This window comes from Macrotis lagotis, chromosome 7 (genome assembly GCF_037893015.1).
Source record: "Macrotis lagotis isolate mMagLag1 chromosome 7, bilby.v1.9.chrom.fasta, whole genome shotgun sequence".
NCBI classification, from domain to species: Eukaryota; Metazoa; Chordata; class Mammalia; order Peramelemorphia; family Peramelidae; genus Macrotis; species Macrotis lagotis.
In genome coordinates this window covers 216,165,013-216,178,581 of record NC_133664.1, presented here as the reverse complement: position 1 = coordinate 216,178,581, position 13,569 = coordinate 216,165,013, and the positions used below count along the sequence as shown (strand labels likewise).

General features: G+C 36.2%; 1 protein-coding gene and 1 long non-coding RNA gene across 9 annotated transcripts in view; one reads left to right on the top strand and one right to left on the bottom strand.

The window, feature by feature from the left end:
- LOC141493465 (uncharacterized) overlaps positions 1-9,537 on the bottom strand; it is a 57,864-nt gene extending 48,327 nt beyond the window's left edge. The window contains exons 1-3 of the long non-coding RNA XR_012470219.1: positions 9,470-9,537; positions 4,968-5,088; positions 1,939-2,057 (exon numbers count right to left, since the gene is read on the bottom strand). This is a non-coding gene — a long non-coding RNA (uncharacterized LOC141493465). The remainder of the gene's footprint in view (positions 1-1,938; positions 2,058-4,967; positions 5,089-9,469) is intronic.
- The window catches only part of ABCD2 (ATP binding cassette subfamily D member 2), a 177,112-nt gene that overhangs the window by 64,751 nt on the left and 98,792 nt on the right, over positions 1-13,569 (top strand). The window lies entirely within an intron of this gene.

Genomic DNA, 13,569 nt, shown 5'->3' with positions numbered 1-13,569 from the left:
AAATAGGGGACTTTCAAAGTATGGGACTCAGGTGAAGCATAGAGAGGGTAGACAAGAAGGGCAAATCATGAGGAATTTAATGATGTTGAACTGCTTGTATTCCTGCATGGAAAGATGATACTGATAACTCATAAGAACTTTCTTATTAGGGTAATTAGATGAAGCATATATAGACAAAGCATATGAGAGAATTGAATTTGAAGGTGTAATATATTTAAATGATAGAGTTAATGGGATAGAAAGGAATATACTGGGAGAAAGGGAAAGGAGAGATAGAATGGGGTAAATTATTTCACATAAAGGAGGTAAGAAAAAGCTTTTGCAGTGGTGTAGAAGGGGGGAAGGTGAGGGTGATTGAGTGAACCTCACTCTCATTGGAAGTGAATCAGAGAGGAAATAACATACACATTCACTTGGGTGTAGAAATCCATCTTATCCTAGAGGAAAATAGGAAAAGAAAGGGATGGGGAAAAGGGGATGGGGGGTATAGGTGATAGAAGAGAGGGTAGAGTGTGGGAGAGGTTAATCAATACAACACACTTTTAAGTAGGGACAGCATGAAAGGAGAGAGAAATCCCTCCAGGCTTCCCTGAATTCCCATCCCTCATGGCTTCTAATAGAACTATAGTGTTCCATGACATACATATACCATGGTTTGTTAAGCCATTCCCCAATTGATGGACATTTCCTCAGTTTCCATTTCTTTGCCACCACAAAGAGTGCTGCTATGAACATTTTTGAACAGGTTATGTTTTTACCCTTTTTCATAATCTCTTCAGGGTATAAACCCAGTAGTGGTACTGCTGGATCAAAGGGTATGCACATTTTTGTTGCCTTTTGGGCATAATTGCAAACTGCTCTCCAGAAAGGCTGGATGAGTTCACAGCTCCACCAACAATGTATCCAATATTTCTTAATATAAGTACATTTAGGAATATCACAATATACTAGAGCACTTTAAAACTTTGAAACCTCTTAAGTTAATAATATATACATAGATACATATATATATATATATATTAGTAATGCACAGAAAATCAATCCTTATGCAATTATCTAATTTAAAAACTTTAAGCTAATATTAAATCAAGTTAAATCTGGACTTCTAGGTCCTTATCTCTTGATGCATATATTCCTCTCATTTTTTTCCTCTACAAAACAAAACATAAAACTTTTCTTTCTGCAGTTTCTACTGAAAAACAGTTAATATCAGAATTGGATTTTCAGCTTCCATTCTTTATTCTGAAACCAAACACTTGATTATTTTATGAGAACTCACCAAACCAGCACTGTTTCATGATGCTAGTATTCAATCTACCTCAAGCATAAACACATTTCAATCTAGGTCACACATATTCCCAGAAAGGCCTTGTTACTTATTTTTTTATTTTGATTTATAGGCCTCAAACATATACTTCTATACACAGACATATATATATATATATACACACACACAGAGGCATACATATACACATACACATATATAGACTTGTATACATATATATATATATATATATATATATATATACAGAGAGAGAGAGAGAGAGAGAGAGAGAGAAAGAGAGAGAGAGAAAGAGAGAAAATTCTCAATAGAACAAAGACTGTGTGTGGAGATTTAGGGATTCTGGCCTGGCTCCCCAAACCCCCAGAAAAGCCCAGTGACCTCTTCTCAGTTCTCTAGGACAGTGAAGAGGAGAGAAGGGACACTGAGGAAAACAACATGGAGAGACCTCTGGTTTAAAATATTTTTTAATCATGCTAATTAAGACTGATCAGAAAATAATTTTTGCACCAATTGTACCCACCTGGCTACCAGGCAATTCTCACCAACTTGTGAGAATTCCCAAAACCAGAGGTAAACTCACAGAGGAACTTCAATTAAAAAAAAATAGAACAGTTCAAAACTTGAGCAAATGAGTTGAAAAGTAAAAAACTCACCTTCAGACAAAATCACTTTCTCAGGCTCAAAATCTGTCATAGTTTCCTAGGGATCCCTTCTTGTGGTGTTGTCAAGAGGAAAAATCTGTTTCTTTCCAAAAACTGCTGAACCCTAAAATCTGTAACCATAAGAATATAGGGTTAAAATAACATAACAGAAAAATAGAGATTAGGCATGAAGTTTTATTCTCTGGTAACATGAAAATCTATATGTAATTTATATTTATTTATTAATTCAATAGTTTTCTTATATTCAATATTGTTAATCATTTTAAAGATCTTTCAATTTGATGTTTAGTTGGGGATTTTTAATTTGTTCTTTTTCTAGATTTTAAAAATTGAATACCTAATTCATTGGTCTGCTGTCTCTTTTTTATTGATTTAAGCATTTTAGAGATATAAATTTTCCTCTGATTATTGCTTTTTCTGCATCTCATAGGTTTAATGAAATCAGTGATTGTTTCTATAATTTATTCTTTAATCCATTTATTTTTAAGATTAGGTTGTTTCATATCCAATTAGTTTTTAATCTGTGTTTGTATGATTCACTTGGGTGAATCTGAAAAGGATGCATTTAATATTCCTGCTTTTCAGCATTTAACAGAATGCAGAAAGATTTTATACCCTAACTAATGGTCAATTTTTGTACTACAATAAAAATATATTCTTTTCTATTCCCCTTCAATTCTCTCCAGATATCTATTATATCTAACTTATCTAAGATTCTATTCAACTCCTTAACTTTTTAATTTATTTTTTGGTTAGATTTATTTAATTCTGAAAAGGGAAAGTTAAAGTCCCCTACCATTATACTTTATCATCTCTTTCTACCTGTTATTCATTTAATTTTTTCTTTAAAAATGTAGATGTTATTGCATTTGGTGCATCTAGTTTTAGTATTGATATTGCTTCATTTTCTTTTTTTTGTTTTTGTTTTTGCAAGACAATGGGGTTAAGTGACTTGCCCAAAGTCACACAGCTAGGTAATTATTAAGTGTCTGAGGTTAGATTTGAACTCAGGTCCTCCTGACTCCAGAACCAGTGCTCTATCCACTGAGCAAACTAGCTTGCCCCTATTACTTCATTTTCTATGGCACCATTTATCATAATATAGTTTCCCTGTTTATGTCTTTTAATTAAATCTACTTTTAATGTTTTTTCTATCATGATTACTATCCCTGCTTTTTTTTTGCATCAGTTGTAACATAATAAATTGTACTTCAACCTTTTATTTTAACTCTTTGTGTTTCTCTCATTTTTAAATGTTTCTTATAAACATCATTTTGTTGGATTCTGACTTTTATTTCATTATGCTCCTTTCATTCTCATACAGAGTTACAGTTACTAGTTATTTATTTCCTTCTGTCCTATTTTTCCTGTTTATTATCCTTCTCTCCTCTTTTTATCCTAATCCCTCCTTATATGTCTGATTTACTTCTACCACTACCTTCCTTCCTTTTCTCATTCTTTCATTCCTTCCTTTCTTCCATCTTTCCTTTCTTGCTTTTACTTTCTCCTTTTCTTCTTGTACTTGTGGATACTCTGCCCAAAGGCCTAGTAAGCTTTCGTGGGGTTTACAGGTTCCAAATCACTATGGTTCTCCTTGATTGGCCAACAGTGAGTCTCAGGCTAAGTCTACTTCACCATTATTTGTGCCTTTATTGATTCAGATTGAAGTCAAGCTGCTATTGTTTCTGTTTTGACCAGAAACCCTGAGTGTCTTTTCCTCCCAAACTGATCTTTTTTTTCTTGAACTATGCAAAAGAGACTACTTACTTCTTTTCTTTCTCACCTGCCTTAATCACTGAATTGCCTTATCTGCCCAATAATTATTTTTCTTCTTTTTTGGAAGTGATCATTTTTGAACTCTTTGCCTCATCTCTCTCTTATCCAACCTTAATAAGAGAATGAGTGTTGCCCCAGTCAATCTGTGACCTGGAAAAGACCTAACTTTAAAAGACCAAGGTCTTACATTGCATCCAGGGCCTCCTCTGGTCATCCTGATCCATATCTGACCACTGACCCCGATGACTCTAGAGGAGTAAGTGAGGCTGGTAACTTTGCACAGTGTCCTCTCACTTAAATCCAACTCACTTGCATGTCGTGGCATCATTTCCCCCTGCAGTCATGGTCTTCTTTGAGGACAAACACAATAATATTTGCACACTTTTTAAGAATCCCTCTTGTTTTCTCTCTCTAGCCTTCCTATATCTTAATCTATCCACCCCCTCCTGTTCCTTAATCCACCTTCAAAAAGTTCCTCACTTATCCTGTCCCTTAGCCCTCCTATTTTTCTTTTTTTTAAGAAAGATTTTATTTATTTTGAGTTTTACAATTTCCCCCTATTCTTGCTTCCCTCTCCCCACCCCCCACAGAAGGCATTCTGTTAGTCTTTACATTGTTTCCATGGTATATATTGAATGTGATGAGAGGGAAATCATATCCTTAAGGAAGAAAAATAAAGCATAAGAGATAGCAAAAATTACATAATAAGATTACAGGGTTTTTCCCCCTCTAAATTGAAGGTAATAGTCTTTTGTCTTTGTCCATACTTCTTTCTCTGGATACAGATGGTATTCTCTATTGCAGATAGCCCAAAATTGTCCCTGGTTGTTGCACTGATGGAATGAGCAAGTCCATCACCCCCAGCCCTCCTATTTTTCTATAAATTTAGAAGATTTTTATACTTTTCTAGATGTATATTAATCCCTACTTAACTTAGTTTTAATGAGAATAAAATTCTGGTACTACCAACCCTCCATTCCCTCCTCTTTTTACTGTAGCAATTCTTTCATTCATGCTTCAGTTGTATGAAAGAATAGCTCTGTTTTACCTCTTCCTAACACAATTCTATTTTTTTACAATCATCCCATCATACTTGACTCAGCCCCCAAATCTTCTATCTTATAGTTTCTTTCAAACTACCAAAGTAATGATAACATTATTTAGAGTTACAGATAGCATTCCCATATAAAAAGTAAATAGTTTGATCTTACTGAGTTCCTTAAAATTTAATCTTTAATGCTTACCTTGTTTTTCTCCTGGATCTTTCATCATATTTTCCTATGAATTCTGGTTGTCATTGTTGTTTGGGCTCAGATATGATGTATGATCTCTTATTGTGATCTGACAGGAATTCATTTCATATTCCTGCTTTTCAACATTTAACAGAATGCATAAAGTTTTTATTCCCTAATGAATGGTCAATTTTTGTACTACAATAAAATATATTCTTTTCTATTCCCCTTCAATTCTCTCCAGATATCGATTATATTTAACTTATCTAAGATTCTATTTAACTCCTTAACTTTTTAATTTATTTTTTGGTTAGATTTATTTAATTCTGAAAAGGGAAAGTTAAATTCCCCTACTATTTAATCATCTCTTTAATAAAGTCTTTCAGTTCATTAAATGTCCATTTTTTTCATTCAGGATTATACTCAGTCTTAATGTATAAGTTATTCTTTTTTATTTTTTGCAAGGCAATGGGGTTAAGTGGCTTGCCCATGACCACACAGCTAGGTAATTATTAAGTGTCTGATGTCAAATTTGAACTCAGGTACTCCTGACTCCAGGGCCAGTGCTCTATCCACTGCCACCCCTATAAGTTATTCTTGATTAGTAACTCAGCTCCTTTGCTCTTTGAAGTACAATGTTTTAGTCCCTTCACTATTTTAATATAAAGATTGCTAGATTTTGAGTTATCTTGACTGTAGCTCCAGTAGCTGTATATTTTTTTTCTTGGTGATTATAGTATTTTCTCTGGACACTTTGAAATCTGGCTATGAGGTTCCTGTGAGTTTTCATTCTTGGAATCTTTTTTAGGTGATGATTAATAGATTTTTTCCCCCTTTTACTCTCTTCTGGAACATCAGAGCAATTTTCCTTAACGATTTCTTGCAATATCATATCTTGACTTGTTTTTTTAAATCATAACTTTCAGGTAGTCCAACAATTCTTATATTGTCTCTTCTCAATCTGTTCTGAAGATCAATTGTTTTTCTAATGAGATGTTTCACATTCTCTTCTATCTTTTCATTCTTTTGATTTTGTTTTATTATTTCTTTTATTATTATTCTCTTGGAGTCAGGAAAACCTGAGTTCAAATCCATTCTTAGACACTTGACAGTTACTAGATGTATGACCTTGGGCAAGTCATTGGATCCTGATTGCCTCACATCTAGAGCCATCTGCAATCATCCTGATTCATATCTGACCACTGGACCCAGATGGCTCTAGAGGAGAAAGTGAGACTGGTTTACACAGCCCCCTCTCACTCAAATCCAATACATGTTCATGTCATGGCAGATCCTAGATGTCATGGTCTTCTTCAAGAATGAAAGACAAACAGCATTATTTCTTGGTGTCTTATGAATTCATTAGCTTCTTCTTGTATGATCCTAGTTTTTACAGAGTTAATTTCTTCTTTAAGTTTTTAAATCTCTTCCAATTGGTTGAAAGAATTTCATAATTTTCTTGACTTTCTTGGATTGTTTTCATTTAAACATTTTTTTCTTCAACCTCTCATTTGATTTTAAAAGTTATTTTAAAGCTCTTTCAAGGGCTCTTATTGAATTTATTATCATTTGACACTTTTCTTTGAAGTACAAATGGCTTTTTAAACTTCACTGTTTTCTTCTCTGTATGAATCCAAATCTTCTCTATCTCCATAAGTTATCTATGATCAGACTCTTTCTCTTTTGCTTGCTTGTTTTTTGCTATTATTTTTAATGACTTATTGTCATAGGTTCTAGTACTGAGGTGTGTATGTCTGTGGGGGTGGGGGGAGGTAGCTCCAGGCTTCAAATTTTTCATGCTATTGAAATGCTTAATAAGCATCATCTAGACTTTGGACACTCCTCTTTGAGGCATTCCTTAGCCATAGCTAGGACCCCCAGCTACACTGTCACTGCAAATGTCCTTCCTCCTGTGACATTAAACCTCAATTCTCTTACCTTCAACCCCTACCCTTTAACCAAAACCAGGGACTCTGCTCTCCTGCAAGTTCCTATAGCCAAAAGGTTAACCTGCCCTTCAAAGTCTGGTTCATAGCCACATCTAATCAGTGCAACTTGGTGTGATGTTCCAGGACTGGAGAAGGTCCTTCAGTATTTCCTTTTTCAGATGTCTGATCTCCATGTTGTCCCTGAAGCAGTTCCTGAAGCCAAGGCTGCTACTCACCACATTTGTCCCCAGGCCTTTGTTGTTTATTGATTCAGTGGAGGTGCTTGCACTTTACTGGACCTTATCTTTTCCCCAGAGGGTTTTTCCTGTTCCTTCCCCATTGTCTTAGGAAGGCAACTGTTTTACCCAGTCATTTATTTATTTCTGCCACTTAAAGTTCACTTTGAGTTGAGTCTTGTTCATGGGAGAAATTTAGAGAGCTTGACATTTAGAGAGTTGTGTCTGAAAATATCATGCCCATCAAAATTAAGCATAATCCTGAACAAAATAAAAGGACAGTTATTGCCTGACTTTCAGGATTTTGTTGCTAAAAACCTGAACTTAATAGAAAATTTGATATACAAGAACCAAAAAAATATAAAGTAAACATCAAAGACTAATTACAAAGGACTCAATAAAGCCAAATTGTTTACTATCTAAATGTGGAAATGTAAGCCATATGTCCAAGACTGTTTATTAGTAATTGGGCACTTAGAAGGAAAGATGGGAGTAAGAGTTGAGTAGGATGGGATTCTTTTTTTTTTTTATTTAAGGCAATGGGGTTGAATGACTTCCCCAAGGACAAAACTAGACAAAATCCATCTGAGGCCAGACTTGAACTCAGCTACTCCTGACTCAGGGTACTTGCTCTATCCACTGGGTCACCTAGCTGCCCCGGATGAGACTCTTAAAAATAAAATGGTTTTAGAAAATATTTTTTAAAAAAAGAGTTACTATTTTATATAAATGAAGTGTGAGAAGTAAAATTGACACAGAGGAATTAGATGGGGAAGGAGAACTGGTAGTTCTGGAAACCTACTTGTTTGTTTGTTTGCAAGGCAAATGGGGTTAAGTGGCTTGCCTAAGGCCACAGAGCTAGGTAATTATTAAGTATCTGAGGTCAGATTTGAACTCAGGTACTCCTGACTCCAGGGCCAATGCTCTATCCACTGTGTCACCTAGCTGTCCTCTAAATTGGTTTTTAACATATTATTTGTTTTTTAGGGTTTTTTGCAAGGCAAATGGGGTTAAGTGGCTTGCCCAAGGCCACACAGCTAGGTAATTATTTAGTGTCTGAGACCAGATTTGAACCCAGGTACTCCTGACTCCAAGGCCGGTGCTTTATCTACTACGGCACCTAGCCACCCCAACATATTATTTTCCTCAGGATTTTTTTCTTTTGTATTTCTTTCACCAAGCTGCTTATTTGGTTTGCATGATTTATCTGCATCACTCTCATTTCTACTCCCAATTTTTCCTCTACTTCCCTTAATTACTTTTCAAAGTCTTTTTTGAGCTCATCTATATCCTGAGCCATTTTCTATTTCTCTTGAAGGTTTTAGATAAAGAAGCTTCGATTCTGTAATCTTCTGAACTTTCCATGAGACCAAAGTAATTTTCTATGGTAGATTCTTCTTTTTCTTTTGTCTGCTCACTTCTTCAGCCTATGACTGATTTATTGCACTTCCAAGGTTTTGGGGTTTTGTTTTTTTTTTTTTTGGACAACCCAAAGGAACTTTAATTCCTCCAAAGTTTTATGAGAGGCTCTGGGCCCAAATTGCAACCTGGATTTGAGTATGGGCCAATAGCTGAGTCCTGCCCCAGGGAGAGCAGAAAGATCTCTGCAGTCTTCCCCTACCCCCTTACTGTCTGTGGGCTGCTCTCTGGAGGTGCAGGCTGGCTTCCCTGATTCCTGTTGTAGCTTCTTAGGGCTGCTCTGAGGCCAGTGCTCCTCTGCATTCACCCTGGTGTGGCAGAGTTCTCTCACCATCCCTTCAAGCTGTTCCCAGTGATCCCCAGGGATAAACTGCCCTCTCTGCCACAGACTGAGGTGCCCCCAGGGATCTATGCACTTGGCCTGAGTGGCTTTTTCCAACCCCCAGTCCCAGTGAAACAAACCTTTCCTATGGATCTTCTAAATTGTCTTGGACTGGGAAATTTGATCACTCAGTCTTTTGGTGGGTTCTTTGTAATTTGTAATTTGACAGCTTTTGGAGTTTTTTGGGAGTAGCAAGTTTCTGGGAATTCCTGCCTTCATGTTGCCATCTTGGCTCCTCCCTTGAAAGGTGTTAAAAGCCAAATTGCCTATTTTGGTCTAGAAGCAATGGGAAGGTACAGGAGTTTATTGAGTAAGCAATGTATTGGCCTCATCTATGATTAAGGGAAATCATTTTGACAGCTGTGCTGTCAAAGCTACTTTAATATTATATATAATAGGACTAGGAAGTATGGCCAGATCACCTCAGATAAGGCACTTGATATGGAAGATACCAGGGACCTGCTTCTGGGAGAAGACATTCTGTGTCCCCCTATCACCAGAGAGGAAAATAATCATTGGATGTGATGGGAATGAGTCAGAAAAGCCTACCTTCCCCTGTCCTTTTAGGCTTTATTGTCCTGAGAATTGGACTTGGAGTTGTTCTGTTTTATTTGTCCTTTTGAGTTCTAGAAGCAATTGTAGAGTTCTCAGACTCTGGTTGAGCAGTTTTCTGCTCATGTTGTAGCCATGACAAGCTTGGAAGCAGGATTCTAGGTTGCTTATTATTGTCAACTCATTAGGGAAGCAAAAGAAACCAGGGTACTCAAAGTCTAGGTAACTTTGGAGTTGTTATATAGAAATTTAGCTGAGTTGTGAACCTGATCCTCCTTTCCTCAGAAACTAAGGAGTTCTAAAAGGGGATTATTCCCCTAATGTTTATTACTATACTTTTGAAGTAAATATTCCTTCATATAGGCTAAATTGACTGTAAAATTGTTAAATGGAACTGGGGTGCAAGGAACCCTTGAATATAGGGGATCACCATAGTTGGAGGTACATGTCAATGGCAGAAAGACTAGATACTTTCCAATCCTTCTTCCTTCTCTTTCACCCTTCCCCCAGAAAAGTATTAAATGTAATACATATGGTCTTTTAGACAGTAGTGATCCAGAATAGTTACTGTCATGTATAGATGAGATGTAATAAGACCTTGAACTAAAGTAGAACTGTGTCATTATAGGGAAGGGGTCAGATGAAGGGGATGTTGTGGAGATAAAGATATCCATATTTGACAAATTACTTGGGTATATGAAATGAAGGTGAGGAACCAAGCATAGCATTGGGGTTGTAAACCTGGGAGATTAGAGGAGTAATGATGTCTTCAACAGAAAGAATGAAGTTTGGGAGAGGGGTAGTTTGTGGTTAAAGACAATGAGTTTTGTTTTAGAACATGATGAGTATTAGATGTGTGGAGAGCATCCAGTTTGAAATGTTCAGTAGACAGCTAGTCATATGATATTGAAGTTCAAAGGATGGACTCAGGCTGATCTGCAAAGATTAGCTAGTGGGTAGATACAGCAAAGAAGACTGAGAAGGAGCCATCAGATAGACCAGCAGAGAGAGTAGTGTAATGTAAACAGAAAGGGGAGTGTCTGGGAGGAGAGTGTGATCAAATGAAGCAAAGATCAAAAAGAATGAGGACTGAAGAACATAAAAGCAGGTTTGACAATTTGGAGATAATTGGTCATTTTGGAAAGTGCAATTTCACTGGAGTGATGAAGTCATAAGCCAGAATGCTAAAAGTTATCACCAAAAAGATTATAGTATGTAAATGTAATAGAAAGTTAAATATAAAGAATTCAGGAAAACAATAAAAGATATGTATTATATATATATATATATTTATATACATATAAAATGTATAATTCAGAGGGAAATAAATGGAAACAAGAAAACAATTTAAAGCAGTATAAATGGAAAAGATCACTAAAAGGATATTGAAAATGAAAATCCTAAAATCCCTCTATTCCTTTAATATCCAATTCAAGTGCTTCATCCTTCATGAAATATTACTCCACCTAACTGAAAATGATCTCTCCCTTCTCAGATTCCTCTTTGTGCATTGCCCATACTTCTTTGCACTTACCACAATCTACCTTGTATCAAATAAACTTTTAAATAATGTACTCTTTGTTGTAAGCACTGTTTTCTAGGAGCAGTTTTTATTAACTCATTCTGCCTGACAGAAATGTCCCTTTATGCCCTCAGACTTCACTCTCTCTCATCTAAGACTTTTTGAATTAGCATTTATGGGATTCTTTTTAAAATAGTTACACAGGGTGGCTAGGTGGTGCAATGGATAGAGCACTGGCCCTGGAGTCAAGAGTACCTGAGTTCAAATCTGGCCTCAGACACTTAACAATTACCTAGCTGTGTGGCCTTGGGCAAGCCACTTAACCCCATTGCCTTGAAAAAAAAATAAAATAAAATAGTTACATATAACAAGGTAAGGTAAAAAGTAGCATTTTGCTTCATCAGTCAGATAACTTAAGCTTGGAGAATCATTTCCCTAAAACCATTTAATCTTCCTAAGGAGCTTTACTTCTTGTCACAGACCATCTGAAGTAATCAAAGAGATCACCTCCCTTTGATTAATACAGTAATCTCTTCAAGAAATTAGGAAAAGGTCACTGCTCTTAGGTGAGTCAATCAAGATCACCTTGCCTTTCCTTGTCCTTGTTTGGTCATCACCCAAAGTGAAAAGTCATTCTTACACTGATCAGAGAGAGGGAAATAAAATAATGTTTCAGAATTGATAATTAGAAAAAGACTGATTTGGGCCTCTTTCATACAAAGGCTTCAGACTAGGGCACTTTAAAAATGCCTTTTCAATATTTTTAAAAGGCAATGGAGGGCAGCTAGTTGGCACAGCGGATAGAGCACTAGCCCTGGAGTCAGGAGGACCTGAGTTCAAATCCAGCCTCAGACACTTAATAATTACCTAGCTGTGTGGCCTTGGGCAAGCCACTTAACCCCACTGCCTTGCAAAAAAATGGCAATGGAGAATGAATGGGTAGGAGGGGACATTTTGTCTGGTGTACATTCTTTGCTTTTTGTGCTGAGCACAATTATAAAAATCATCTCTCCATTAATTTTTAGAATCTCATTTTTGTATTTACTAATCAGTCACAGGATATATTATTCTAGGTCAAAGACTCTTTTTTTAAAATTAATTTTTATGAAAGATATTATTTGAGTTTTACAATTTTCCCCCCATCTTGCTTCCCTCCCCCCCCCCCCACAAAAAGCACTCTGTTTCCATGTTGTACCTTGATCCAAATTGGGTGTGATGAGAGAGAAATCACATCCTTAAAAAAGAGAAGAGAAGTCTAAGAGGTGACAAGATCAGACAATAAGATATCTGTTTTTTTCTAAATTAAAGGAAATAGTACTTGCACTTTGTTCAAACTCAATGATTTTTTATCTGGTTAGAGATGGTATTCTCCATTGCAGAGAGCCCAAAATTGTCCCTGATTGTTGCACTGATGGAATGAGTGAGTCCTTCAGGGTTGAACATCACTCCCATGTTGCTGTTAGGGTGTACAGTGTTTTTCTGGTTCTGCTCATCTCACTCAGCATCAGTTCATGCAAATCCCTCCAGGCTTCCCTGAAATCCTGTCCCTCCTGGTTTCTAATAGAACAATAGTGTTCCATGACATACATATACCACAGTTTGCTAAGCCATTCCCCAATTGAAGGACATTTACTTGATTTCCAATTCTTTGCCACCACAAACAGGGCTGCTATAAATATTTTTGTACAAGTAATGTTTTTACCCTTTTTCATCATCTCTTCAGGGTATAGACCCAGTAGTGGTATTGCTGAGTCAAAGGGTATGCACATTTTTGTTGCCCTTTGGGCATAGTTCCAAATAGCTCTCCAGAAGGGTTGAATGAGTTCACAGCTCCACCAACAGTGTAATAGTGTCCCAGATTTCCCACAACCCTTCCAACAATGATCATTATCCTTCCTGGTCATACTGGCCAATCTGAGAGGTATGAGGTGGTACCTCAGAGAAGCTTTAATTTGCATTTCTCTAATAATTAATGATTTAGAGCATTTTTTCATATGGCTATGGATTGCTTTGATCTCCTCATCTGTAAATTGCTTTTGCATATCCTTTGACCATTTGTCAATTGGGGAATGGCTTTTTGTTTTAAAAATATGACTCAGTTCTCTGTATATTTTAGAAATGAGTCCTAGGTCAAAGACTCTTAACTTGGTATCTAACCCAAAGTTTTCCATGGATAACTCAGGGGAGAGGGAAAGAAATTTTTATTCATTATACTGCCAGAACCATCCTTGGCACAAAAAACGGGTTAATAATTCTTGCTATACTTTGCCCAAAATATGGAATTCTCTGCATTTTTAATTTAATACATCAGTTTCAGTGAAATATGACATTTTACTCTTTTTGCCTAGGGCATGTTCAATAGTACATCGGCCTAAAAAGACAACCTTACTTATTGAGAAGAGAATTCTTAAGTCTTTGTCAGGTACAAAAATAATATGTATATAACATCACTCAAACTCAAACTCCATAAATTAATATCCTAACATATTTTTGGGGTGGAAATGGCAATTCCAATCAAAGTATTCAATTCAATTCAATTCAATAAACATTTACTGACCCCATTTATTAAGTGCCT